Source organism: Falco rusticolus, chromosome 5 (assembly GCF_015220075.1).
Source record: "Falco rusticolus isolate bFalRus1 chromosome 5, bFalRus1.pri, whole genome shotgun sequence".
In the NCBI taxonomy this organism is placed as follows: Eukaryota; Metazoa; Chordata; class Aves; order Falconiformes; family Falconidae; genus Falco; species Falco rusticolus.
The window spans coordinates 39,989,531-40,016,746 of NC_051191.1; positions in this window are offsets into that span (position 1 = coordinate 39,989,531).

Here is a 27,216-nt window from a genome sequence, read left to right on the forward strand (position 1 = left end):
GTCTGCATTGGTAGGGAAGGAGTGGAGGGTCAAGAATGATACAATCAATTTGATGACATCTAGATACCAGGAAAAGTTGTAGATTTAAGTATTTTCTTCGATCGAACATGACATTATCCAGGCATAGTCCTGTAAGTAATTTTAACTGAAATTTTCTGTCTCATTTGAATAATTCAAGATGGCAACCTTTAAGCTTTTTATTTTTTTAAAGGAAGCAGACTATTCATGCAACTTCTTACATCAAGCTAACTAAATTGATTTAGCAACCATCCCTAATGTGAAACAACTCTGTTAGTATAAAGCAACTCTGCTATGCATAGAAGCTATATGAATATTTCTGATGACAGTCCAGGATCAACTGTTCCTTGGCAAGCTAGAGCCAAATTGCATCATGCAGACCTTTCCTAGACAAGCAGGAAGATGTTTTCTTCAGTCAGATTAGCTCGATCAACATACTCAATTGAGATTCTTATTTAGGACTTGCCACATGTCACTTCTTGAATTCCATGCCTTTGTTTGCACTTTTGAGCTATGCATGGAGCATCATGGGCTGCTACAGCATATATCCCTGGTAGCGACATCAGGAGAGGGCAGGAGCGGTGGAGAGGGAGTGAATGTGTTTGCTCAAGAGCTGGCTGATAGGGTAATTTCTCTCCTCAGGGTTTAAGGGACCTAAAACCAAAATGCTCACCAGGACCAAAAAAACCTTACACACTCTCTTCAGAGGGGGTGGAGGCTCTGATATCTGCTCTTTCCACAAAGCACAGAGCCTCAGCAAGTGCAAACTCTGCCTTTTGGTAAGACAAAATGTCCTTTCACGGAAATGGAAGAACTTCTAGCACTTTCCCTGGTAGCAGAGGTGATGTCAGCAATAATACACCACAAAATAAATTAGCTCTGATAAGCACTGCTGTTGCTTGGAGCAGCTCAATTAGCCTTTTGCACTTAGAGCAGAGGGTTTTATAGCACTAGATAGAGCCTCAGACCAGGCTACATCTGACTTTTGTCCTCTTTGCTCTCTTTACCTGGCACCAGCATCACTGAAAAGCACTGGTTTTGTCATATTTTTTACCTGAGTATTTAGAGCAAATAAAACCTTGAGCCTTTCCCCAGGCAGTCCACTGTTGCCTAAATGTTGGTGGAAAGGAAACAAAGTGTTTCTCCTCAGTTTTAGTGCCAGAACCAAGATTCTTTCTGATTTAAGCCATGAAGGTGACATTGTCTATGGTATTACTATTGCTAGCAACACACTCAGATATGGCAGTCATGGCTGGATCCTGCTGAAGGAGATGTTTTGCAAAAGAGCAAAGGGTATACTTGCTTCTCTGACCTTGTTTTTTAGAGCAAAAATTAACCTGAGCTATTGCCTGAAATAATTTCAAACCCTATTTTTTAAACTAACAATCATGAGACCAAGTGAATGACACTTGTAATTGCAATCTAATCTGTAATTTTGTAATTGGAGAATTTTGCTTTGATTTTATCTCCTTTCCTTCCCTTTCTGTCCATATACTAGTTGAAATATTTTTCAGTGTGTGTATCTCCCCTTCCCTGTTCATTTTCAAGCATGGATAATCACTGCATACAATTTAGGCAAAATGATCATGTTGCAGTGAATGATCTCTATGATCCATATGTTCAGTAGAGATAAGCTGATTTGTTAAGTATGCTGTCCTATATATCATTTCACATTTTAAAGATATATTTAGACATGCTGCTATTAGTGTTGCTACATTTGTGATATATAATTTTCTTAAAATTTCCTTCCCATTACAAAAAAACCCACAAAACAGTAAAATGTCAGAAACTGATGCATTTACTTAAACCAATCATTTTTGTCCTGCAGTGCTGTAATGTTTTTGTCTTTTAATAGTCCCACCCATAAATTCACACCTAATGCAAAGTTAGTCTGGCTTTCAACAGCACCTGCTTCATATCCATTGTGAAAGCAGGCTTGTTCCCTTCCCCTAGCAAGGGAAAAACCTTGTTAATTAATAATAGTACCTTACCCCACATCCACAAAGTCTGTCATAAGATTTGATCCTAAGCAGAGTCTGTATCTGGTTTAAGAAATGTTACAGGTGTGTAGAAGCTATGTTCTCCTCATTTATTCCCCAAGAATTCTATTACAGGGTTAGTAATGTGGCTGTTGGCATTATCATTTTGTATTAAAGAAAATGAATTCTCATTGGTACTCCATCTGCAAAATTGCCATTGCAAAGTGCTGTTTACTGTATCCAGACTGCTTGTGATGAATTCCCAGCTCAACCATGTGCTTGTTGTCTTGTGTAAATGGCTGAGAGTGATAAGAATGCACATGGCTAGCTCTCCAGCATGGCCAGACTCCACTCCTTTTATACTCAGTGAGGAGAAGTGTTGGAGACTATGCCAGAAGAATCAACGTGCGTGTACTTGGCACATTCATGGTGATTTATAATTGCTTTATAATAAAGAAATGCAAAAGAAGGATATTTTTTTTTTAGTTCTCATCATCATGATGCATAAAAAGGTTATAAAGCTACCCTGTCATTACTGTGCCTTTTTCATATTCTTCAAAAGTATAAGTAAATATCTCCCTATCCGGCATATACAATAGTATCAAATTAGGCTTATACAAAATACCATGCTCTCCGGGAATAACTCAGAGTTATGGGTATATTTCCTGTAGCTCTCCTTGCTCAGTAAGGCATAACTAGCAAAATTTATCTTCATCTACTACAAAGAATCATGGAATATGCTAGTTTTTATTATCAGTGCAGATACGTCCCCTGCTGTATTACACAGGGTGCGTTTCGTCATGATTACACATGTGAGGGGAGCACTTTTTTCTTATGAAAATCGTGTTCAAAAGAGCGAGGTCTGAGGCTCAGAGGTGGTGCCATTTTCTTGCCGCCCAGAAGCAATGAGCTTCTTTTGTGGAGAGCACAGGCTGCAATTCGTTAAAAATAGAAACATTGCAGAGGGAGATTTTTGCCAGAAGAAAGATACCACCCTTTGAGTTAAAGGTGAGAAAATAACACAGAGGATGTCAAATGTCAAAACTGGAAAACAAAAGCAGTAGCTGAACCTTGGTAGGGGCTCAGGCTTTTGAAAACATTTTAATCCTTTATACTGTTCTTTATGATTGCCTCCTGTGCAGAGAACTGTTGTCCCAACAGCACAGGTTCAGATCGTTCATACCAGAAATGGGAAGACCTTACCAGGGACAGAAAAGAAGTACTTTCTAGTTATCTTCAATTGTCATCATGTCATGAGTTCAGGACACTCTGCTCACGGTAGGTAAATGATGGTAATATTAATCTATGGTCTCCCTAAGAGGCGGTGGATAATTGGACTGACTTGTAAGGATGGCACAGGACTAGTGACCTGGGTATTTCCTTAAGGTTTTGTTCTTTTGAGTAGATCTCTTACTGTCTCCAAGCCATTGCTTGTAAAAATAAGTACGTTTCAGGCGAGATGCTCAAATCTTATCATTGAAGTAGGAGTGTTTAGGATTTTCATGCTTCCTCTACAGAAAATCAAGTAACTACCTTAATTGTGCCCTAAAGACAGTATGTAACATTTTCTCTTTAAAGATGTATTCCCTAAAAGGTGTGACATTGCAACAGGGGATGTGTGCTGCTGTCAGCTTTGCCAATTAATATTGCACCCTTTTAGTGGGAGGAGAACGGACACAGTAGCAGCGGGAAATGTGTGTATATCTCTGGAGACTATAAATATGAAAGATGAGGATCATTCTATATGGTTCCCTAAACAGCCAGTGTGGGAACTCATGTTCTCATGGAAGCTAGAAGAAACACAGCTCTTCTGGCTGCTAACTGCACCCGAACAGATCAACTGCAGCTGTCTCCAGAACAGATGGATGCCATGAATTTCAGGTATTCCAATACACTTATACAAAAGCAAAGTAGGATCAGCTGTATCTTTCTGATAGGGAATGTTTCTCTTTCCCAAAGCTTGTGAGAAGAGTTTGGCCAGAATTATAGGACTTGAAAAAGGAACTTCATGTATGCGTAGGAAGCTGTAAGCTACAATTTATGACTATTGATAACCACTGCAGAAATACTGTGTAATGCTATTTTTGTAATGCATACGTTAAAATCTGACTCTGAGCGTCTTTGCAGAGCTTGGCTCATCTATAGCTGCAAAACTATTTCTCGGGACTAGAAGCATTATAGTAGCCCATAGGATATTAGGATCTTTCCACATGATGAATGCTTTTTGAATGCCTTTCTGCAGCACAGTATATGTGCATTGTACTTCAAGGAGAAAACACTTCATAGGCAGGTATGTATCAATCAATATACAGTGTCTGTGTTTTCAAATATATGAAACATTACTTGCTATGACCTAACACTTTCACACGAATACCCCCAGACTGCTGCCATCTGCTTAAGTTGAAGAGAATTATTTTCCTCCAGAGGATGATTTTGAGCTTCAGAAAACTTTTCTCTCTGCACTGACCACACAGGAAAACAAGGGAGACTAATGTCACTGAACATACATTAGCTTCTGGGAATGCTGCCATAACGGACCATCTGAGTCTGACTCTCTGAACCCTTTCAAAAGGCCATGCTCTTAGCAGTGGCAAGTGCTCTTCTGCAACATCCATACTGAAAGACTCTCCAAAAAGTGACATACAAAGCCAATCCTTGAAGCCAAGCTGCGTGCTGTAGTAGCCAGAAAGGAGCCTCGCTAGTCAGTGGGGATTCGATTCCAGCTGACCTTTCCAGGCTGCCAGAAATGCTGATTTTGGATGTAAGGATTCAAAGCCTCTTGTTGCTGAGAAAGAGTTGTCATCACTGGCTGGTGCATGGAGTAGCACTGGCATATTACTGACATTAATCTGCTGACACAACTGGAGTTCAGACCTTGTTTTTTTCCATCTCTACTTCTTTCTGTGAATAACAGCAGGATCTGGAAGGGGTTTTGTGCTGGTTTTTTTTTGGTGGTGGTTTTTTTTTTTTTTCCCTGTTTTGGGTGGGGTTGTTTTTATTTTCTTGTTTTTATTTAGTTTCTATATGAAATCATGGGGATAAGCCAAACTTCACTGCACTGCCCCTGTGCAACCCTTTTTTCCTTTATCTCCTCTCATATCTCATGGGTGTTGCTCATGGCCAGGCTGAGGTTGTGATGTGCACCCGGCAAGAGGTCCAAGAGGATCCAAGAGGTCCAAGGAGGCCTTTTTGCCCCTGAGGAGTACCTGCAAAGGTGAATAGTTTGGAAATACCCAGGTAAGCATATCTGACAACATAGGACACATTACTCTCGATCTATGCCAACGTCTTTAGTTGTCTTTTGATATTCAAAGCAGGGTTTTGCAAATGTTTCAAAAATCCTCTGAGACTGTCAATAATCTTTACGTGAACTATGTATATAAATGTACTGTCTCTGTGAGCAATTTTAATCGTCGCAGCTGAAGCACAAAGCCACTGCAGTTTTCTGTTGTTGTTTCCAATTTAAGAATATCAGTAACAAAGCCCTCCAGTTTAGTCACCCACAAACCAGCAATCACAGCATCAGTGAGGCTGTTAAAGCTAGAAGAGAACTGAGCTGAATTTTAGAAGAAGCAGCAATGAGAGAAGCCTAGAGATTAGTAAAAAGAAGTGTGACTTGAGGCTCTGAAGTAGATAATCTAAAGGTTAGAGCACATCAGGACAGGTTGCAATTGTTGATAGGAGCTACATCAAATGCACAATGATAAATTTACAGGAGATAACTTTAAAAATATGGAGCAAGACCTTTCTAAGAAACTAAACCCAAAAGGAGCCATACAAACGGTAGAAACAAGGAACATGGTTAGATATGAGTTTAAAAGGAATTGAGAAAGTTCAGATGGTTAAGGTGATAACATTATTTTGGAACATAAATGCAGTAAAAATAGCAAGGTAGAATAAGTACATGAGAAGCAAAAGAAGGGCAAAGTAAAGGTTCATATCTTAACAGGCAATGCACAGAGTACTGAAGTGTTCACACAAAAAGATTAATTTCTAATCAGATACTTAAACCACATTAAATGTAATGTGAAAATAGGAGCATAGCCAGAATAGGGAGAAGTTAAGTTAAAAAATATCTGGTTAATCCAAGTGTAACTGAAGCCATCAGGGCCTGATGTTATTCGGCTTTGCTTGTTTAAAGGAATAGGAAGAAATCTCTAAAATACTGTTACCTTTGAAAACTCACAGAAAATGGGCAGGTCCCAGATAACACATGAAAAGTAAATACAATACCTACCTTTTAAAAAACAAACAGGGAATTGTAGATTATTCAGTGCAACACCAATTCCTGGAATTATTCTGGAAGAGTGGTTAGATAACTGATTTATAAGTGACTGGAGCATACTGAAATGGTAAAAACAGCTGACAGATCTGACAAGAACAAATTGTATTGACCCTGTTCACTGTTGACAAGTTAACTGGCCTTGGCTGGATAATAGGAATGGCTTTTCGGCCACCTGGACAATGAAACAGTGGGAGAGACTATTGACCGATGTTGTTGCATCTTATTTTCACTAAAGGATTTTTAAAAATAAGTTAGGAACACACCTTGTGGAATGGTGTAGGCATCTTTGACCTTTCTTCAATGTAGGGTGTTGGACTAGAGGAGCTGCAAGATCTTTTCTAGTCCTAGTATTATGTAGGCAATGTTTGTTTAGGTCTGCCATGCCCTGTGACTTGTGTTGCATATTTCCTTCCCTGGATGCAGGTTACTGAAGATTGTCTGGGATTACATACAAACTGTTTCATTCAAGTTGACCTGAAGTTGAAAGGGTTTGTGTATGCTTCATTTTCCTTCAGAAATTTTAACGGAAAGCAAAATTTTTTTTCCCAAAAAGTTTGGTTTGGTTTTGCTCCTTAAGTTCGTAGAAATGGTATTTCTGAAATCCGCCCTATCCCTTACCTCTGAAATAGGTGTCATACACAGGATGACAAATGAATTAGTCGGGGGAGAAGCTGTGGTCAATGCATTGTAGAAGTGAAAGTTATTTTGTCCTGAAACCATCTCACAGTGAACACTAGGTGTTGAGAAAATCTTGGGCCATGCTATTACTTGTGTAGTAGCTCCACAAGCAGTGTCATATGGTTGCTTTTCAAATATTTCCAAGTCACTGGACCAAGATATTGCCTTAGCTGTGACTGTTGATCATTCAAGATGATCTTTCTCTGTTTCACAGTTTCTATCAGTGCAGCCAGGTTTAACTTGGCCTTGGGGTACAAAGTTGGGAAAACTTCTCAAACATTCTGGGGACCTCTAGTAAGGCTGAAATTTGCTTTGCAGTAAACGCAGCCCAGCATGGAGGAGTGCAAGGCACAGTCAGTGTGATTGTTGGCACGATTTACTATTACACAGCAAGAGGAAATTGTACAGTCTGGGCTGGACTTCTGAAAATGAGAGAGATCTGTCTCCTCACTCAAAGCATAGGTCTGTCATCGCAGCGTGCCCCAAAATGAACTATTCCTCCCCACCTCCCTAAACTGATGTGATTGCAACAAGTTTTCAGAGACAATGTTGTCTTTGAAAGTCAGGGTTGCCTTCACAGCAACTCATTTGACTGCCTACTATTTAGTGGTATAACCAGTAGGTATTTTTTTAGGTGCTAAAATATACCATCCCAAAATTGTCAGCAATCCTCTCACATTTCCAATAGCATTTTCACTAAAAGGGAACACTAATCTGCTGGCTGAGCAAGGCAGAGCCACATCACTACAGTTATCACCTTACCACTTTTTCTGCCTGGATTTTGTTGGGATTCATCCTCTTTAGGAAAAATAGAAGATACTAAAATATCCTTACAAGCGGCATATCTAAGCATTCAGACCTATCGAAAGTATGCTTTCCTGGTTATCAATTAACAAAAACAGAATTCAAGTTTGAACAAGCTTGTGATGTTAAACATCTTAAAACTCAGTCTGTCTGTAGGTTTTTTTTATTAAAATAATGAGACCATATTAAAAGCTAATTGCCACATTCATTTTAAAGTGGGAGCTCTTAAAGAATACAAGGTACGTATTATCCTCGTACCAATTCAGGGCTTAAGAGTTCTCTTTCAGATAATTGCATCAGAAGGAATTATTAAACATAATAAAATGACAATAAATTGAGACCAGAATTAGGGCTCACAGTGTAGTCAGTAACTTTCTGAGATCCTGACAGCAAGGCAACAATGACATGGAGCTTCGTAACTCTAGCAACACACATCTAAATTATTACCCCAAGTATGAACTCTGACTAAGAAATTTTGGATTTCCCACTTTATTTGTATTCTATTATACTGAAGTATTCAGGACACATTCAGTCATCAGAAGCATGAGACTGGGCTCCTAAATAATTTATGTGCTTGATGTGATAATAAATAAATAAAAAAAGACACAGTTATCAGCATTCAGCTGAACAATGTCTTTTTGTGTAACATGATGTTTTCCATCCTTTAGATTATGGACACTTTGCATTTGTGATGCTCTGAGGTACCTTTGCAGAAAGCTGTACAGGAGAGTTGTAGATAATAAAGTCAACTCTCAAGAGCACAAAACAGTGCCAGATATATGGACTGTATCTTGATACAGGCTTCTCTTTTGTCCCATACTAGAATTGTAACTGTACTGTAAGCAAGGAGTAAGCCTTTATCCTGAGACTATCCTGCATCTTGAAATTATCTTTTTATCTTAAGGCAAAGTCAATGAGTTTATCCGTGCCTTGATTTCCAACAGACAAAATGTGGAGAATGTAAGTGAGCTGATTCACAGTGGCACTATGGGTACAAAAAATTATTCAGGGCTGCCAGAAGTCTGGGAATCATGGCTGGTCTGGGATCAGCAGCTTTGAAAGTGTACACGTGCCCTCATCTCAATCCATCATGACTCATCCAGGGCCAAAGTGGGACCCAGCCTGGGTGTTTTCTGCCCGTCCCTAGAAGTGTGTACCCCCTGCTGCATGTCTTCCTAATCCAGGTGCAAAAACAGAGATACAGAAGAGCTGCTTCCTGGTGTCACATAGATGGTTGGAAGTTTTTGCTCTAGGTAGTTTTTTGATGTTCTGTACACTTTGTAAAGAAATATTTTTTTTTTAAAAAAATAGTTATTTACCAATTTCTCTTGAGAATATAACACTGTTGCAGAAAAGGCCAACAGTTTCCTCACGTTAAATATAATGACAGACTCAGATCTCATTTGCATCACTAAAAAATAAATTAATTTCAATGCATGCAGGTGTAACTGAGATCAGACCCCAGCCTCTCCTAAGTAATCCGTGTTCCTGTGGCAGAAAGTCACCTATGTTTATGCACATTGGATGTATCTTTCAGGCAGAGAATTCATCCTGTGAGACATGTTTCGGTTCACTGAGCAGAATTTCACAAAATTATTATAACTGCCTTTCATATTTTGCAGATGCAATTTCCATTCTATTATCTTTTTTTTCTACACGTTATTCTGAAAGAGTTACACAAGGAGAAAAATCTCATCACAACGAAAAAAATATTTGTGATCAATGTAATGTGTGCATTGATTAAGTTTCCTGTGGAGCCCTCAACTCCATGTCATCTTTCTGAACATTAGATTTTGCCTTTACATCCTGATGTAGCCATGATGTGTAATAATTAATGTAAACTGACAAATTCTTACTATTTACACATCTGAAGAGCCTCAAGTGGCTAAGCTGTTCCTCCCCAAGTCAGTTGTGACTTAGACTTGCTAATTGACTTGAGTCTGCCCGGTTTATGTACTAGTGTTTTAATAACCAAGGGCAGATAGTGGCTAGAGCTAGGGCTTTTGAGTCATATCATACCAAAACAATTTTCATTAAAGCCACCTGCTCATTGTATTTCCTCAAGTCCAAATCCTTATATAATAAGAAAACATGTTTCAGTGCCAGTCTCAATACTCTGTTCTGTCAAGTGACTGTCAGAGCTATTGCTGTGAGCTGGAAGATGGGACTGCCGGCTTCCTATACGAGAAACGGTGCAGCCCGTGGCTTTTCAGTGGCCAGAAAGAGCCCAGGCACATCACCCTCCCAACAGCCATCGGAGCAGACACGGATGAGGGACTGGGAGGAGGTGGAGAGAAACACATTGGGGGACAGAGATAGAAATGGATAAAGGATGAGAGCAACAAAGAAAGAAATCAAGAATAAAGCTACCATGACACAAGGAGAGGAAGGTTATCAACACAGGTCTGCAAGGTCAGAAAAGGTGTTCAGTGAGCGCATTGCTCAGGTCTGAAATAGGCTGTCTCTGGGCCACTCTGGGGGAAACTCCAGAGAAGCTGTTTGAGATGCCTGAAAGCCTGCTGGCGCCTGGGTGGTGGTGTGCTGCACTGGCTCACTCATCGTGCCAGTGTCCAAAAGGAGATGGTTTTGTCTTGTCTGTATGCATTTAAATAGTTATTGTCACTTAACTTTGATTTAAGATCATTTTACTTGATAATTTCAAAACACTTTCAAAAATACACGATACTACATAATAAGAAATACAGATTTCATGCTACATTGCTATACACCAGTTTTGAACATATAGCAAATCAAAATGAAAATAAATAAATCCAAAAATCTGTACTTCTGTACAGCCAGCAGAAAACACTTTGATACTATCATGACAGTTTTAATGTTGTATTTTTCTCCTGTTACAATTTATTCACCCTTTGATACATTCTTGGTAAAGATCTATCCTTTGGAGCATTTCCAAAAGAAAATTATTCTCTGGAACATTCTTCAGCCACCTTTATTAAAGTTAGCCTCCTGTAACTACAGTCAAAACTTAACAGCTAAAATAAAACACATTCTCAAGGGAGTAAGTCTGAAGCTGTGAGGGATATGGATTAGAAGTGAAATGCTTAACCATGATTTAATCTGTAACTGATCTGTCTCCTCTATGAGAGGAAATACTGAATAAAAGACCCATGTATGAGAAGAAGATGAGGGAAGGTTAATAAGTAAACAAACAAAAAAAATATTTTAGAACACTTATTTTGTATACAGCAGGTATTTGGATTACCATATTGAATTATGTGAACATTTTTTCTTATTTCTAGTCAGAAGGCTTTAGTGAATACAATAGAAAGAGGACATAAAAAGAAAAGATTTCCAGGAGCACTAGTATGGAATAGAAATGGGAGCAGATGCCCAGAGTTTGTATATACAATTTCATGTGTAAGGTGGTTTAGTTTTAAAGACTGATGTTAGCTATGTATTTCCATATTCATTTTTGTACCTGTGACATTTAGGCATTCGAGGCCTCCTTAAAAATATGGTTTTAAAACATTGAAATATATTCCTCTTGCCGTAGGCTACTTATTCTTACACCCTGTTCCAGATAATAAAAACGCTTGGCAAGACCTGGTGTTTCGAGCACAAGCAACAGTAATGGACAATTGGCTTCTGTCCTCGAGCTGAAGAACAGCAAAGCTGCATCTGTCTGCCACCAGGTACCTAGGCATTCCCCAGCAATGTCCATGCACCTGTAAGACAGTCTGAGATAAAGCATGACAAATTAGTCTCTGTACCCTTTCTTTAAAAGAACTTCACACTTTTCGAAGATTCTGAGGACATCCCTGAAATGGACAAACTTTTCCATGCTCCCTTTATATTATTTTCTCTCTTGCAGACAAACTTCCAGTAAACAATATGCTCATGTTCTGGTTTCATCTGGGATAGAGTTAATTTTCTTCTTTAGCAGCTGGTGCAGAGCTGTGTTTTGGATTTGGTGTGAGAACAATGTTGACAGCACACAGACGGTTTTGGTTGTTGCTGGGTAACATTTATCCTAAGTTAAGGACCATTCAGTTCCTTGGGCCCTGCCAGCCAGAAGGCTGGAGGGGCACAGGGAAATTGGGAGGGGACACAGCCAGGACAGGTGACCCAAACTGGCTAAAGGATTTTCTATACCATATGATGTCATGCTGAGTATATAAACTGTGGGAAGAAGAAGGAAAGGGGGGACATCTGGCGTTATGGCATTTGTCTTCCTGAGTAACCATCACGTGTGATGGAGCCCAGCTTTCCTGGAGATGGCCGAACACCTGCCTGCCCATGGGAAGTGGTGAATTAATTCCTTGTTTTGCTCTGCTTGTGTGCATGGCTTTTGCTTCACCTATTAAACTGTCTTTACCTCAGGCCACAAGTTTTCTCCCTTTTACTCTTCCAGTTCTCTCCCCCATCCACTGTGGGGGAGTGAGCGAGCCGCTGGAGGGGGCTCAGTTGCCAGCCAGGGTTAAACCATGACAAGTCAGTTCATGAAGACGCAGGCTGACTGAGATTTAAGGACAGGCTGAGTTACAAGTGTGTAAAGCTAAAGTAACAGCTGCACAGTCAGTGATGTTGCTTTAGATTCAGGCTGGTTCAGCTGAGATCAGTTTCCAGCCAAACTGATGTCTACGTGCACAGAAAATGTAGGTCTCCTTCCAACGAGCTGTCATTGCCCGTATGAGGAATATGTGAACGTGAGGATAATTCTGCAGGATTCCTCTGTGGCACAGGTTGTCAGGGATTCTAACAGTTATTTTATAACTATTTTCTGTGGCTGCACTGTGACTTTTAAGGCAAAAATCAATCATTTTCTCTGAAAATCCAGAGGGGAAAAAACACATGTGAGAAATGAGAGGAGATTATATGGTTTACCAAGTACCATGCCCTCTCTGAGCCACATCCCTGTGATTTTGGCTATGGTTAAATTTTACAGATGAAATATTACCCTTCTGAAAAGTGTCTGCCTTTTCTGGCTTGAGATCTGGGATTTAAAAAGAAATCAACTTAGCTTAGTTGCTCAAAAGATTTATCTTTTCAAAGAAGGTAGGCTTTCTACACAGGATAGAGAACCATGCTTTGGGATGGGGTTATTTGGAAAGGATTTGAGGGTCATAGAGAAAATTACTCATGCCGAGGTCCCAAAGCAATGTGCTAATGTGTTCCTTACGATTTCAAGTGGGGATCTCAAGTAGGATCAGGAGAGTATGTTACTTCGATAGAAGAGTGTCTACTTCTGGTGTCCACTCATTGAGAGGAGTGTTAAGAAACTCAGGGAAGGTCAGTGCAGAATAACATAAAGACTAAGGAAGAGGGGGAAGAAAGGGGGAAAAAATCTCTAAAGGCTGATTCTAGCTTAATATGTTTAATTTAATGAAGCAAAGGTCAGGAACGTCATGAGCACATCTCAGAGAAGAATTTATTCTACCTGATCTTAGCTGATCTCGTGTCATCTAGTGTAAGCCATCTTAAGTAAGTGACAGGCCCCCTTTGTAACTGATGGAAAGAGAAAATATCATCACCTGAGGATGCATTTCCTCCCACATAAAACAAATGTCCCTAACAGCTTGGATAAATTGATACCTGTCTCCAAAGCCTACTGGGGGAAACTAAATGATTCATTCAGACTAAGCACCTGATTCTGAGACAAGTGAATTAAGAAGAGATAAATCCCCACATGCACTGCATAGGATCAAAACCACGCAATAGCTCACTGGAGCAGGGCAAAGTTTAACAAGTTCTATCAGCTATAAGTTGAAGCTAGACAAATTTAGGCCATAAATAAAGCAAAGATCTTTAAAAACAGTATAAACCTAATTAACAGCTGGACCAATTTACTAGAAAATGCAGTAAATCCTTCATGATTGATCATTTTAAACCAAAGATTTGTTGTTGTTTTCCATAAAATGCTTTAGCATAGAAAAATAATTTCAGAGAAGTCTTACATCTCACATTGGTTTAGTAGTGGGATTCAACTGTCCTAAGTTAGGGATCTAAAAATATATCATTTACAACTAAACTCAGCACCTCAGGTTAAGGTGCTTTCCTTACAAAAAATAAGCACCACCAGAGGGTGATACATGTAATTCTAAAAACAGGGCAGAGAGATTGTTTACCCAAGGCACCTGTTCCTTTTCTTGTTTCTAAAGGGCACACTGGACAATGCACATTGACATAGGACATTTAACTTCCATCCAAGTGAGATGATTCTCACACTAGATTGTTTCTCCCGGTCTGACAGATTCTGAAGTTCTGACCAAAGTGATGGGCAGTACTTTCACATTGAGTCAAAGTTTGTATATATTTCTTTTCACTAGTGCAGATCTTGACATAAAGCGTCAAATAATTCCCTCAATTTTCCCTGAGCATATCACTGTCTTCTGGTGCTTTAATATTTATGTGACGACTATTAGAATACAGTTCTGTCCAGTTACATGACCATGTAGGACCAGCAATGTTTTATTCATTGATTTGATTCCAATGCCCGTTCTAAGCAACATTAACTTATTTCCACTTAATTTTACAGAAAATAGAAAAACTAAGCTATTGCCGGTTTTCTACCCTAGAAACTCCAGCAAAGCAAGATAAGCAGAGAATTTTTTTTAATGTATTCTCAGCTGAGGAGGTTCATCTGAAGAATCATTAAGCCTCAGTTATAATAGCATGAGGGCAAAATAATGGTTATATATTCCAAACCCACCATTAGGAAAGCATTTTTTCCACTCCTACCCTGAATGATTTGAGAAGAAAGACACTTAGAGACAATGCTGTCCTGTACTAGGCCTCGTCCTCTACTGTTCAACCCTTTGTTCAGAGGGAATCTGAAATGCCATCGCTCAGTTATATCTCATGTTAATGTCTTCAGACAAAATTTCCCTCTCTGCTCACCATGTGTTTAAAGGTATGTTTCACAGACATGTTCTTGGAGGCATGAAACAACCTCAAAATGCTGTCTTGTACAAAAAAGGCATCAACAGCAGATGTTTCTTCCAACTCTTGACTAATAATATGACTCTGTCTGAAGTCTCCAAATAGCCTTTCATCTTCGTTAAATGCCAAAGTGGTTTTCAGAGTTCTTCTCGCAGGCTTTGGGCTCATGCAAGGAACCAGTCCCAAAGGTGAATGTGAAGAGCTGCAAATTCCCCCCATCATCAGCCTCACTCTGTCTTTCCTGCACAGATCCTCAGAGAGAAGGATTGTGTTTTGCAGAGAGAAGCAGCACAGTCTGTGCAGCAGAACCACATTTATCCTGCTGCCAAAGTGCTTTATGCATCTGCAGTCCTGGGGCCACATTTGCCTCTGCATGCCAATTTTTCAAAAGAAAAGCCTCAGCTTTCCAGATTAGTGGTGGAATATGTTTCAGCAAATCAGCCAGATAAGCAGATCAGGCACACTTCCATCTCTACTGCGCTTGGACATAAACCTTAAAAAAAATCCCATTTCATGAAAACTTCTGTGACAAATTGTAACATCTATCGACCGTGAGACATGAAACTTTAAATATGGGGAGAACTGTGTAAGAGTCACTCTGTTATGAGCTCTGTCAATGTGCTACTGACACAACTCTTTACAGAGAAACTTTCATTGCAAGCACCTAGTCAAATGTACCCAGAGCAAATCATCAGAGAAGTCAGTCTGTGAGCAGACACAAGAGCTGAGGGAATCATATCTTCAGGGCCATGGGGTGCTTGTGCTCAATAGGACAACTGACAGCAACAAGGTCATGGGAAGTGACCCTGCTGGCCCCAGTCCCTGACGGGGGCATGTGGAAGGTTCCAAATGCAGAGGCCGAGCAATAGAGAAGCAGGGAAGCATACCCACGGTGAGACTCAGCACATAGTCATAGCCATCTCTTGGCCTGATCTGGTTATCTAGATTTCCTTTATAGCTGGTGAACAGAAGCACTTGTCTGATGTGTTATATGCCCTACATGGCTCCAATGATTACAAAGTGCATTCCTGTGACTAGCTCAGACATAGACATCTGCACTAGAGTCTACGTTCTGTGAAACCTATCCCAGAGAAAATGTCTGACAGTGCAAAAGACAGCAGGGGACCAAACTACCTATGGAAGAAGCATCAGCCCTTTCTTCTGTTCTGTGCACAGGACCGTGGATAGAACAGGCTGTATGGCCTCTTCACAGCTGGAAGAGAAGGTTTAATCCTGCTGCAACAGACATAGCTCCTTGATTTGAGGTTTGTCCACAGAATCACACTTTGGCACTGAATTTTTATGGGGTACATTTATTCACAATTGTATAATACTGGAGCAAAGTGTTCACACTAAAAACCACAGATGTTCATCATAAAATACAGTTTCACCAATCACAACATATTACAGAAATGCACAAGGTCTTTAGATTGCAGAGAAGTCTCAGTATTACAGAGCTGCTGAAGAGCAGTTCTCATGGTGGAGGATCTTCCAAACTGTAGAGCCCTGGAAACCTCAGTTGTTGCCAAAACTTGACACTTGCGCCACTTCTCTTTGCATATTTTTCTTTTGCTCAAAGCAGGCAGCTGACAAAAATGTCGGTTCTTTTCAGTTGCTGCCAGAGTCTGGCGAAATACATGCTGTGTGGAAATGCTTTCCTGCTCTCTAAATTACAACAATAACAATTATAATTATTATTTTATTTGTGAAAAAATATTTAAGAGGAAAACTTGTTTTATTCCATATCCACCAAAAGCAAGATCTGAGTGGATCACACTTCCTAGAAACAAGAAATCCCAAGTCTGGGTTATCTCCAAGCCAAATATATCTGAAATAATTCCCCAGAAGAATAGAATCAGATGAGGAGGAATAAAGGGTTATTGCTGCAAGAAGCCATTTCCATGAGAAATATGTAACTTGCTCTTGAACAAGTACTATTACATTTGTTGTCTCTTTCTTTCAAGGACACTAACAGCCAGAAAACTTTCATTCTTTTAAGTGAAATCCATGTTAGGCAATTCTTTTCAGCTTAGCGAATCAACAATCTTGATTTTAATGTGGCTTCTATTCTTTAGCCTAGCTTCAAATAGCAAAAGACTCGTCAGTTTCCCACTGTAAACTATTGATATTGGCCACATTACCATAACACCATAGCTCTGGCTAGCCTTTGTGTAAAATGTCATACATGCATTCCCTGCCAGCACTGGATTTGGCAGAGAAACAGAACAGGCAAAGGATGGAGTGGGCAGGTAGGTACTGGAAGTCTGCCACTCTGTTGGTATTTCCAAGTCCCATCCACTTGCATAGGTGACCCTCTTGGGCTGCAATTTGTTTTTAGAAACTCACAGTTCCTAGAACCCAGCTTCTGGGTATTCTCTTAATCAAAAAAAAACCCCAAAAAGTTCATTGAAAATGGCAAAGTTAACAAAGCTGACCAGGAATTTCTATAGGTAAACAGCAGCAGAAAGGTGGGAAATGCAGCAGGTATCTTTATTACCTGCAAGACCACCACTCTCAGGAGACTCGTCTACTGCTCTGGAGGAAACAGCAGTCACATCTCCAGCACCCTCAAAGACTGGCAGAGAGGCAGCTGGTAGCATAGCCCACAGCACGCTGAGCTGCCCAGGAGCCTCCTCACATGCTCTCCAGGCAACCCTCTTACCAATGGTTGGGGTTGCCATCAAGAAGAACTACAAATCTGGATTTTAAAATGACTGTAGTTTAGCACTTGGGAGGAAACAGTGACTTCTACTCTGTGTTTATCCTGGGGATATGCTTGTATTCTTTTCTAGTTAATTCTGCATTTCATATTTCTCATGGCCTCTATAGAAATGGTTTCTGGCTATGCGATACCATCAGTAGTCATTGTTACTCCACTCATTATACTTGCTTTATCTGTCAGTTCTATCACAGATGGAAAGTCAGCAGTGTCACAGGATTTGCATACGCCTTGCTCTTTAAGCTTAGCCTCTAACAGAATAACAGTATGACTGACATGCAGGAACCAATTAGAGGGGACATGAAAATACAGCCACCAAATGCAGAGGCACGCACTGCAATTTGGTGGAGGCCAAAAGTCATGTTGCAGTGCAATATATGATTCACATCTAATTCTATAATATCTCTTACCCATAGGCAAGTTAGAATCACACCACAAGAATTTCCTGTAATTTCTTTCTTTTCCCCCCAGTAATCTCCAAGATCTGTTTAATCCAGCTGCATTAGGGACCGTGCTTTTAAATAGCTTTTAAATAGCCTCCCCGTTCACAAAGCAAAGATTTTCAGCCTTCCCATGCCATGAACTCAAGTCACAGAAGTGTCACCTTTCTCATAGTCTCAGCACCTCCTGCTTGTCCAGCTACAAAGATAAGAAGGAATACCGTGGGCTCATTAATCCTGTTTCCAACTCTCCACCAAAAAAAAGCAGTCACTAAGCAAAAGTAACCAGCAACATACCTTCTTGATGCACAGAATACTGTTGTCTGGTGCTGGTGAAATGTTGTTTCCTAGGAGCCAAGCAACCCCATTGTTACATCAGAATTTTCTAAGTGTCATTTTTTAATAGCTCATGAATAACTCTTATCACAAATATTCACTCAATCAAGCTATCAGATTCTGAAACCAGAAAATGAGTATTTTATCTATGTAGTACTAGATGTTATGTCGAGAGAAGTTTTTTAAACAAGCATTTCTAATTTCACCACAGCTAGAAATGTCTGCTGCTGTGTCATGGCCAATAACAGGCTTTGACTACTGTGCCTCATTTGCAGCAACCTAATATTCAGAATTGAAATAAAAAGCAGGAAATTATAAATATTTGAAAGTCTTCCTGGGTTCCACATCAGCATTTCCATGTTTCCTCCAGTCACTCCAATCAGCCATTCCTCAGTTCTCAAGAAGAACTTGTGTCTTTTCACTTACATTGATCCCCTCTTTTTGCATTAGATGTGCCTCAGGTAGAACTCTGTCAGTTTAGACACCATGGCCAGACTGAAATAACCTAAATTCAACTCATCTCCACCCTGTGTCTACTGTATCCTACTGAACAGACAAGAAGGGCAAAGAACAGTATCTATGCATAGAGGCAGAAGAGGCATTTGGGCTTGGTGAGTATGAACTCCAGTGTAAATATTGATGCAGGATGGGTGATTGTAAACAGGTAAGTTAATGACACACTTGTGCTGATCCCTCAGGGTTGATTCCTTCATTATTTAATACTATTATCTCAATGATTCAAATGTCATTACTGTTAGCAATAGCTGTTACTAACTTGCCATCATCTTACCGCATGATCTGCCTTGCTACAGTAATGAGACCAAGATTTGCCACATCTAATTTAAATGTTCATCATCAAGTCTAAGCTACTCGGGTACACTTTTCCATAACCAGTGAAATATATCTAAAATGCATATCTAAGCTTCTTTGAAAAACTTGCTCTGTGAAGGTGTCTGTTTCTCTTCCTGTATATGAAAGAAGCTAAATTACTATCTTTGACAGTCTAGTTCCCTTGTGTGTTCCTAATTTATCTTTGACAGATAGAGCTAGGCAAGACTAAAACATTGAATCGCTTTTGAGTCTTATATTCAATGACCTGTTATAATTAACATATGTAATGTAACTTCTTCCCAATTTTCTTCTAAAACTATTTATTCTAAGCCATTAGTTGCTTGGGTAATTCATACCTCGGCATTGGTCTTTCAGAGCTGTGACACCTTAGTGAAGCAATGCAATTGAAGAATCATGTGTCAGGTCCAGAGGCATATGCTGTGATTCTAAGAAAGACAGAGCAAACATCTGTATAACCAACTTTTCACGGGAAAGGCAAGTGAAAATACAGAGCAAACACCTGTTTAGAAAAATGGCTCCAAAAGGTGGGACCATCATTGGCCTAATTAGCCATATTCTGCCTCATTCAGCTCCTCTCACCAATAACATGAATTCAGACTACGATTATGCAAGAAAAGGTTTCATACTATATTTATTTCCAAAGTCCCTTTATTACAAGGATTTCTTTTCTTTTGGCTACTGCTTCCAGTTTCACCAATGAGTAGGACACAGGGAATTAGTAGCTGTGTAGGTAGCAAGGATCCCTGCTAGATCCCTCTTGTACTAATCCTTCAACATGAAAGAGATGAAAGGTGCACCAAACCCATGCCTGGCCGAAGCTCAGTTCACTTCTCCAGGCCCAGCCATCACTCCAGACATCTGAGGGGAGAAGAACCATCAAGCAATACACACAGGTGACCTGTGAACTCAGCACGTTTATCAAAAATTTTGCCACACACTGTGTTCCTAAGAGCCACGACAATAGTGTGGCACAAGAGGAAAGCAAGAGACATTGAGATCATCATTGCTCCCTGTAACAGCTCGGAGGGCTTCCGTGTCAGGAGGGTCTGGGTCATGTTGGGGACAGATGGGATGGAAACGGAGATACACTCAAAAACACAAGGAAAAAGCCTACAAGGAAGGGCTGCCCTGAGATACTATATCATTATTGTTATGCACAACTAATACTTACCCCAGGTAATTAATGAGCATTAATTAATATATATTAATAATTAATATATATTAATTAATATATATTACATGAAATTTCCATTACAATAATCAACTATTAATGATTAAACTTTTTTTGTATTCCTATTTAATGCAAATAGTACAAGAAAGATTATCCAGTTGACATTGTTGCATGCCTGGATAGTTCTACCCCAGACAACTTTACAGTTATCTTGACACAAACTGGGCATGAGTGCAATTATTTTTAAAAAATAATCATTGAATTACCTCAAGGGACATGGCTGTAAAACCAGATAAAGTCTGTCTTGGGTCTAGAAGGCATGGGGTGACTAGGCCTTCTGGTCTTTGTGCAAGACCTTACCGGCATTATAAATGCACAACTCCCGTTGCTAATAGCAGAGTTAAACATGTTCTTTGCAAACAATGCAACAGCCGCACCACGGAAAGGACAAGCGTGTGTGCAGTGGGTCTTACTGAAAGGTCACAAAAGATGCAAATATGAAGCACCTTTAGCGTGGTTCACTCCATTTCTCCTTTTGGAAAGTGTGCACTAAGTCACTCTGACCAAGCCTCTCCCCCTCCTTCCTGAGCACAGAGAGAGCGGGATGAGAGGTCAGTGCACTTCCCTGGTGGCTCTCCCAACAGGGCAGTGCTTCCAGAGGTATCCTCCGCCAGTGCAGGCTGTGAGGAGGGTAGTACAGCACAGCTGGGTTACATTGGGCCCACAAATACATTGCAGGAGTAGCTAGTCTATCTTCCTTGTTCCTTCTCTGGTTTTATTTAGATATTTCTTCTGTATTCTTTTAAAAAAAAAAAATTCAAAATGTGCATGCTACCTACATTCACAGAGGCTCTGAAAGACAAATACATTCATACACATTAATATGGGAAGATAAGGGCTTTATACTTGCTGTACTTTGCCTCATCCTCTGCAGTTAATCATGCCTCCGATTAAGCCCCCTAAAATCTAACACATGGGTTTAAGAGTAGAAATAATAAACCTGTAGGTAACTACTTCAGGACTGAGAGAGACCCAGATTATCCTGTCTGTTGATCATACTTTTTCAAACATGCAGGAATGCCCAAGCACTGCATTTCAGCGTATAAAAAAAATAAAATGATAAAATCAACAGAGATTTAAAATTATTTTTCCAAATGTTATTTCAATTGGTGAATTCCAGGAAATTTCACTTTGCTGTTAAGAGTTCAGTACCATACCTTTTAAATCTGCTTATTATTTTTAACAACTGAATGCTTTAGGATGGGAGCTGTATGATTCCCTGGCCAACAGGCTACTGAAGCCATACCTTTCACTCTATTTAAGCAAAAGTGCCTGGAATTAGTGACAAATTGTTTGAGGGCCATCAAGCCAAACAGTTTATATGATGTAAACGCGTGCAGAACCAGAGCTGAGCCTAGATGTCTGTGTGGTTGTGTGACCCAGGCACCACGTGCTGCAGCCCCAGCTGGTCCCTGGGCATGAGTCACTGTCTCAACCCAGCCATGCCCCGCGTTGCTCTCCCCGGGACATCCTCCCAGCAAAGCCATGCTAACCCTACAGTCAGGCATCATCTTCTGCTTCTTGTTCTGTCTGGTGAAAAGACCACTCACTGCACTAAATTTATTGTCCCTCCTTCCTGGTGATTGCCACTTCCCCAGCTCTGCCGGAGCAGTTTGTGTGAGGCACGTCTTATTCCAGGCACTGCTTAATCCATTTCTTTGCTCCAGGAGATGTCTGTCAGGCCAAGCCAAACCACCCTTCAGAAATGCTGAAGCTCAGTGAAGCAGGGCAGGGAGCCCCCATACAAACTGCACTGTTGGTGGGAATGAGCAGGTCAGGCATCTGCATCGCCAAAAGACACAGCTCTGTGCTGATGGGAGAGCCCATCAAAAGCCCAGTGTGGGAAAGGGTAGCATCTAGGAAGGTCATCCGTTACCGAGAGCACTCTTTGTGAAGCATCATTTGTGTTTGTTTGACTGGAAATACTTGTTGAGAGAAAATGCCTTTGAAAGCAGCTGATGCTTTCTGGTCTATTTAATCCTGCTCAGTGCTCTCTTTCTACTAAGCCAATTGTTTGTGCACCTATTTGAAGATTAAGCTCTATATGAATAATTGTGAACTGACTTCTTTTTTAAGGTAGACAGAATTAAACAGAATGTCTATGTATATATTGCACAACAGTATATAGAAAATACACTAGAATGGTTGCATTGAATCACAAAGTTATAGAAATACACAAAAAATCAGACCCACCTTATTAATTAAAGAACATCACCAATAAACCAAGAAGGCAAAAGACAACATTTGTATAAAATCGTTTAAATCTCAACAAGCAACAGTGTACAATAGACAAATATAGCATATTTCCAAAAAGGATATTTTCCAAACTAGCTGTTGAACTATTCCCTAAGGCAGGGTGTCTTGAGAGGTTGGAAGGAAAAGGCTTTTTCCTCTGAGGATACAAGGGAACATTTGTAGCCTCCTCTAAGCCCAGAAGATGGACAGAAGGCAGCTGAAATGGAGGTGATCCTTTGCCCTTCCTTCCCAGCAATCTCCCAGTGCCTGTGGTGTGCTGTTTCTGCCCTCCACTTCCAGCTGCCGCACAGGAGCGGTGGTGACCAGCAGGGGTGGACCTCAGCCGTGGCTCCACACTTCAGTTTCATCCCATTGCCCACCGATGGCAGAAGAGCCATTTGCCCTCATGGTCTACACTCAACTACCAAACACACAGCTACCACACATGGCTCATGAGTCAGCTGGACATGGATTTTAATTTCATTAAACTAATTTTTAACTAGTTAAAAATAACTAGTTAAAAATAAACTAACTAGTTTCATTAAACTAGATGGAAACTCAAGCTACTTCTATGAGCTTTTTTCAGCAGCTGGCAGCCACCCCACATGCAATCACATTTAGAAAAAATGTTTCTTGAATAAGGCCCTCAAAGATAAACAACTTTGCTATTAGTACAGCGCAATGAAAATAAAATCAACAGCAGATGGTTGCCAATGTGTCTTGTTCAGACACTTCAGATAGACGCAGGGAATGGCAGAGAGACACAACAAGTGTAAAACAAAAATTCATGGAAATGAACCGTGTTGTAGATTTGCCACTCTCTTTACAGACTCCTTTAACCATGGGAAAGATGAAGTAGTTGGAGATTTATTCCTTTCTCATTCCTTCACTCTAAAAATTTTGTTTAAATGTATGCAACAACCTTTATGTACAAAATAAAAACCTTGAATAAAATAAAAATAAAAGTCTAGAAATATGAAATAGAAGTATAACATAATATGCCTCCTGCACAGAACAGGAAATAATAGAGAAAAGTCTGTTGTTACTGTAAGAGTTTATTATTGTCATCTAAAGCACTAAGGATGTGGGTTTGAGTCATTTTGTCTAGTTGTTTGGACATATATTTTAAGCAACAGGCCTGAAATTAGAGCAGAATGGAAAAATAACTATTCTTGCAAACATCTCACTAGCTCTATTGAAGGGCAGCATCTTTTATTGATTTTTTTTATATTTCATTGAAAGCAAAATCCTCTCATCTTTGTTAATAAGGAGATCGTAAAAGACAAGAATATATGATTTAATATTCATGTGTGTGCCTATGCACATTTAAGAGCTGATTATATTTCAGTGTTTTACCATCAGATGTCTCAGTATTCTAGCAAGTCATGGTTAGCCCAGCCAAAAACTGCCTGGGATAGGAATTGTGAAGAGTTCCAGGTTAACAGCATGCTTGTAAAAACACATTTTCTTTTATCAGTTTTAAAATGGCTTTTTTTTTCAATTTCACAGTAAGTTGCCTTGTTCTTCTACTATAGGGTTGAATATAAATGCTATTCTTGTACACACATTACATAATTTTGTCAAATCTCTTCTTTAAACTAGATCGGTCCTACTCTTTTCACAATCTACTACCTTCATTTTCAGCTTTAACTGCATCTGTCAAACAAATTTCAAGATACTGATCCAAGATCTCCTAGAGTAGCTTTTCTTCCTGTAACTCCAGCTTCCAGCACTGAGGAAAAGCACATGAGGAGATGAAGGAGTACTGCTCCTTCATTTTCCTCTTCTTCACCCCTCCTAGTTTTGTTGGGGGTAAATCCCATCAAAATATCCTAGTTACTCCACGGCCCTATATCTTTTATGAGAACAAAACAAGACTTAGAGGGACCCCCCTTGCACCACTGCTGTCTGACATCTGTGCAGTGCCATTTGCAGAGGTGGCACCCCGTGGAGATGCTACCAGCCCCAGGCTGTGGCAGGGAACATCACAACCCACTTCTAGCTTCAGACTCCTCCCCACCATGGAAAAGGATGGGGCAAGATGAAGATTTATTGTCAAGAGATGAGTCAGAAATTTGTGGCAAATGGTATGTTTGATCACATGTCAATGATTAAAAGTCAGTGGTAATGATAACACAACGAAGGAATGAGAATGCAAGGTAGATAATTAGGCGTACAAAAAAGACAAGACCCATATTATGAAAAGTTAAAAAAAAAAAATACAGCTGCTCATTTCTCACAAAGCACTGTGCATTCTTACTATCACTCTCTAATTAAAACCTGTTCAGGTGACATAGAACCCCAGACACCTGCAAACTATGTGTTGTGCCTTGCAGCTACCAGTTGTCTTGAGTATTCAAATTGGGGAACATCAGAGCAGGGCCAATGCCACTGGTTGAGTTTCTACTCTATAGTTGAATAAAAAGCAGGAGTGACTGCAAGTCCCTACTACACCAAAAGGTACTAGTGCAATCCCCCAAACCTCAAGGAAGCTTTAGATGGAGGAAAACTGTTGGGAAAAAAAATATGCATCCTTCAGGAAGATTTCTCATAAATTTGGGGGGTTTCCATATTATGTATTTTTTGGGGGGCGGGGAAGCCCTCCCAGTGCTACCCCAAATCCTGCAAAAGCTGGAAAGGATTACTGATTCTGTCCTTTCTCTGCCAGTGATGTTTTCTTAATCTCAGGGAATTATTTTTTTTGTTTACTACTACTAAAACAATTGAATTTAATTAAGCCAAAAATTCAAGAAAAAATTGCTAACTATTTTGTTAAGGAAAGTTAGCAATTACTGGTACAATTACTGGTAGAAACTTCTCTCTCTTTTCTTTTCTTCTTTTTTTTTTTTTTTTTTTTTTTTTTTTTTCCCCTCAAAGAAGACAGGACCGCTTATGTTACAGCTGTATCAGTGAATCGATACCACTTCCCCTTTGTTTATGTAACCTTCAAAATCCGTGCGACTGTTTTTCCCACTACAGACTTGATTACTAGCAGGGTTTATGCTGAAGCTTTCTGTGCTTTTTCCCATTCCCAATTATTAGTCTGAATATAGCCTGTTTTATTCTTCATGATAATATAAAGTGCCACCACCTAACATGAGCAGCCAAGAAAATAACATTTTTTTAAACAACTCACTAGCAACTACAAAATGTAGTGTTTTCTAGCCGCATTCTTAACTGAAATTTTTGAAAATGTTGCAGAATGAAGGGGTTAAATTATTTCTAGCTGAACAGGATATTTTCTTTTTTTTACAGAAACACAAATCAATATGCTTTCAGTGTTGTTCATTTAAAACAATGCAGTGATTTTCATGAAATAAAAGGAAAGAAAAATAATTTCAATTTAGAAAGTGAAGCATTTTACTTTGAAAAATGTTAAAATTAACCATTGTGACATAAGGTTTTGATTATTGTTTCAAATCTGCAACAGAACAAAAGCTCAAAAATTCTCTCAGTATCTTTTTGGTTTCACTTTTTCTCAAAGCCATTTTTCACTTCAAAATATACCCTATAACTCTGTTTCTATATCATTATCCATACATTTTTTCCAGACCTGTTCTTTGTTGATCTCTTTTAGCCCCTGGTTGTAGGGAGAAGCAGAAAGTAAATATGGACATCAAATAAAAAGCATGGGGTCAATAAACGTATGGCAAAAACTAATTAAAATTTTTTTCTAACCTTCACCCAGCACTGTATTTGTGAGACAGAGATAAAAGAAATCCAGGTTAAGCTGATGCTAGACCAAATACATTTTTATGCAAGAGCACTGTTATCATCAGTTCCTGCAAGTGAGGTGACTGTGGTCTGAAAAGCCCATGGTCTGTGACAGAAGCTTTTTGGGTTTTTTCCTCTCCTAGGAGAAACGTTTTTCCCCAATGCCTCATTCTTTAAACTACCAATAAAATTATATCATGGTTTTTTTTTCTCAAGTTATAAATGCATTACAATCAACAATCTCCCAGAGAGTACTTGAAGCTCATACATCTTCAATATAGCCCAAACCCTTTACCTTTCTCAAATGATTTTCACTCTGTTGGGCTACCAGGTCTATTTTCTTTTGCTTTCCTAGGTGATCTTGCATCTATATTGTCAGGTCTCATAACAATGTGTCATAGCAGACACTAAGAAGCTGTGCTTAAAACTCAGACTTTCTGCCATGAAGCCTGTCCCACAAACACCTACAGGTGCAGCCTATCTGCTTGCTGTCCTGAGAAATGCAAACTTTGCGAGCTGCCATAAGAGCCTGTTTCAATAAACACCCAAACCCAGCATTTTCTAAGGAGCTTGGGAATAACCCTGTAGGCTCCACAGAGCAGGCTTGGAAGGTGATTTCAATGATCACAGCAAAGCACAATCAAGAACATCTGAACAAGGTCTGTAAAAGCAAATTCCTTCATTAGAACCTTTTCTTTTCTAATTCTGCGCCTGATTACAACAGCAATATCCTATTAAAATCAGTGGAGTTTAACAAAAGAATTAGACGACAGCATTTTGAATAAAATAGTGCATACTTCAGTAATAGGTGAGAGAAAGCACCAGTACATTTCTGAACATATAAATGTGCACTCTAATTTTTACAGACTACACTTTGTATTTAAATCATTTTATCCACTTCAGTACTTTGGGCCCGATTGCTCTTCTGTCTGTTTTTATTCATGAGATTACTTGAATAAAATACAGGTTCCGTGATGCTGAAAAGTATTGTCAATTTCTATTCATTTTGCAGAGTTTTAATGTCA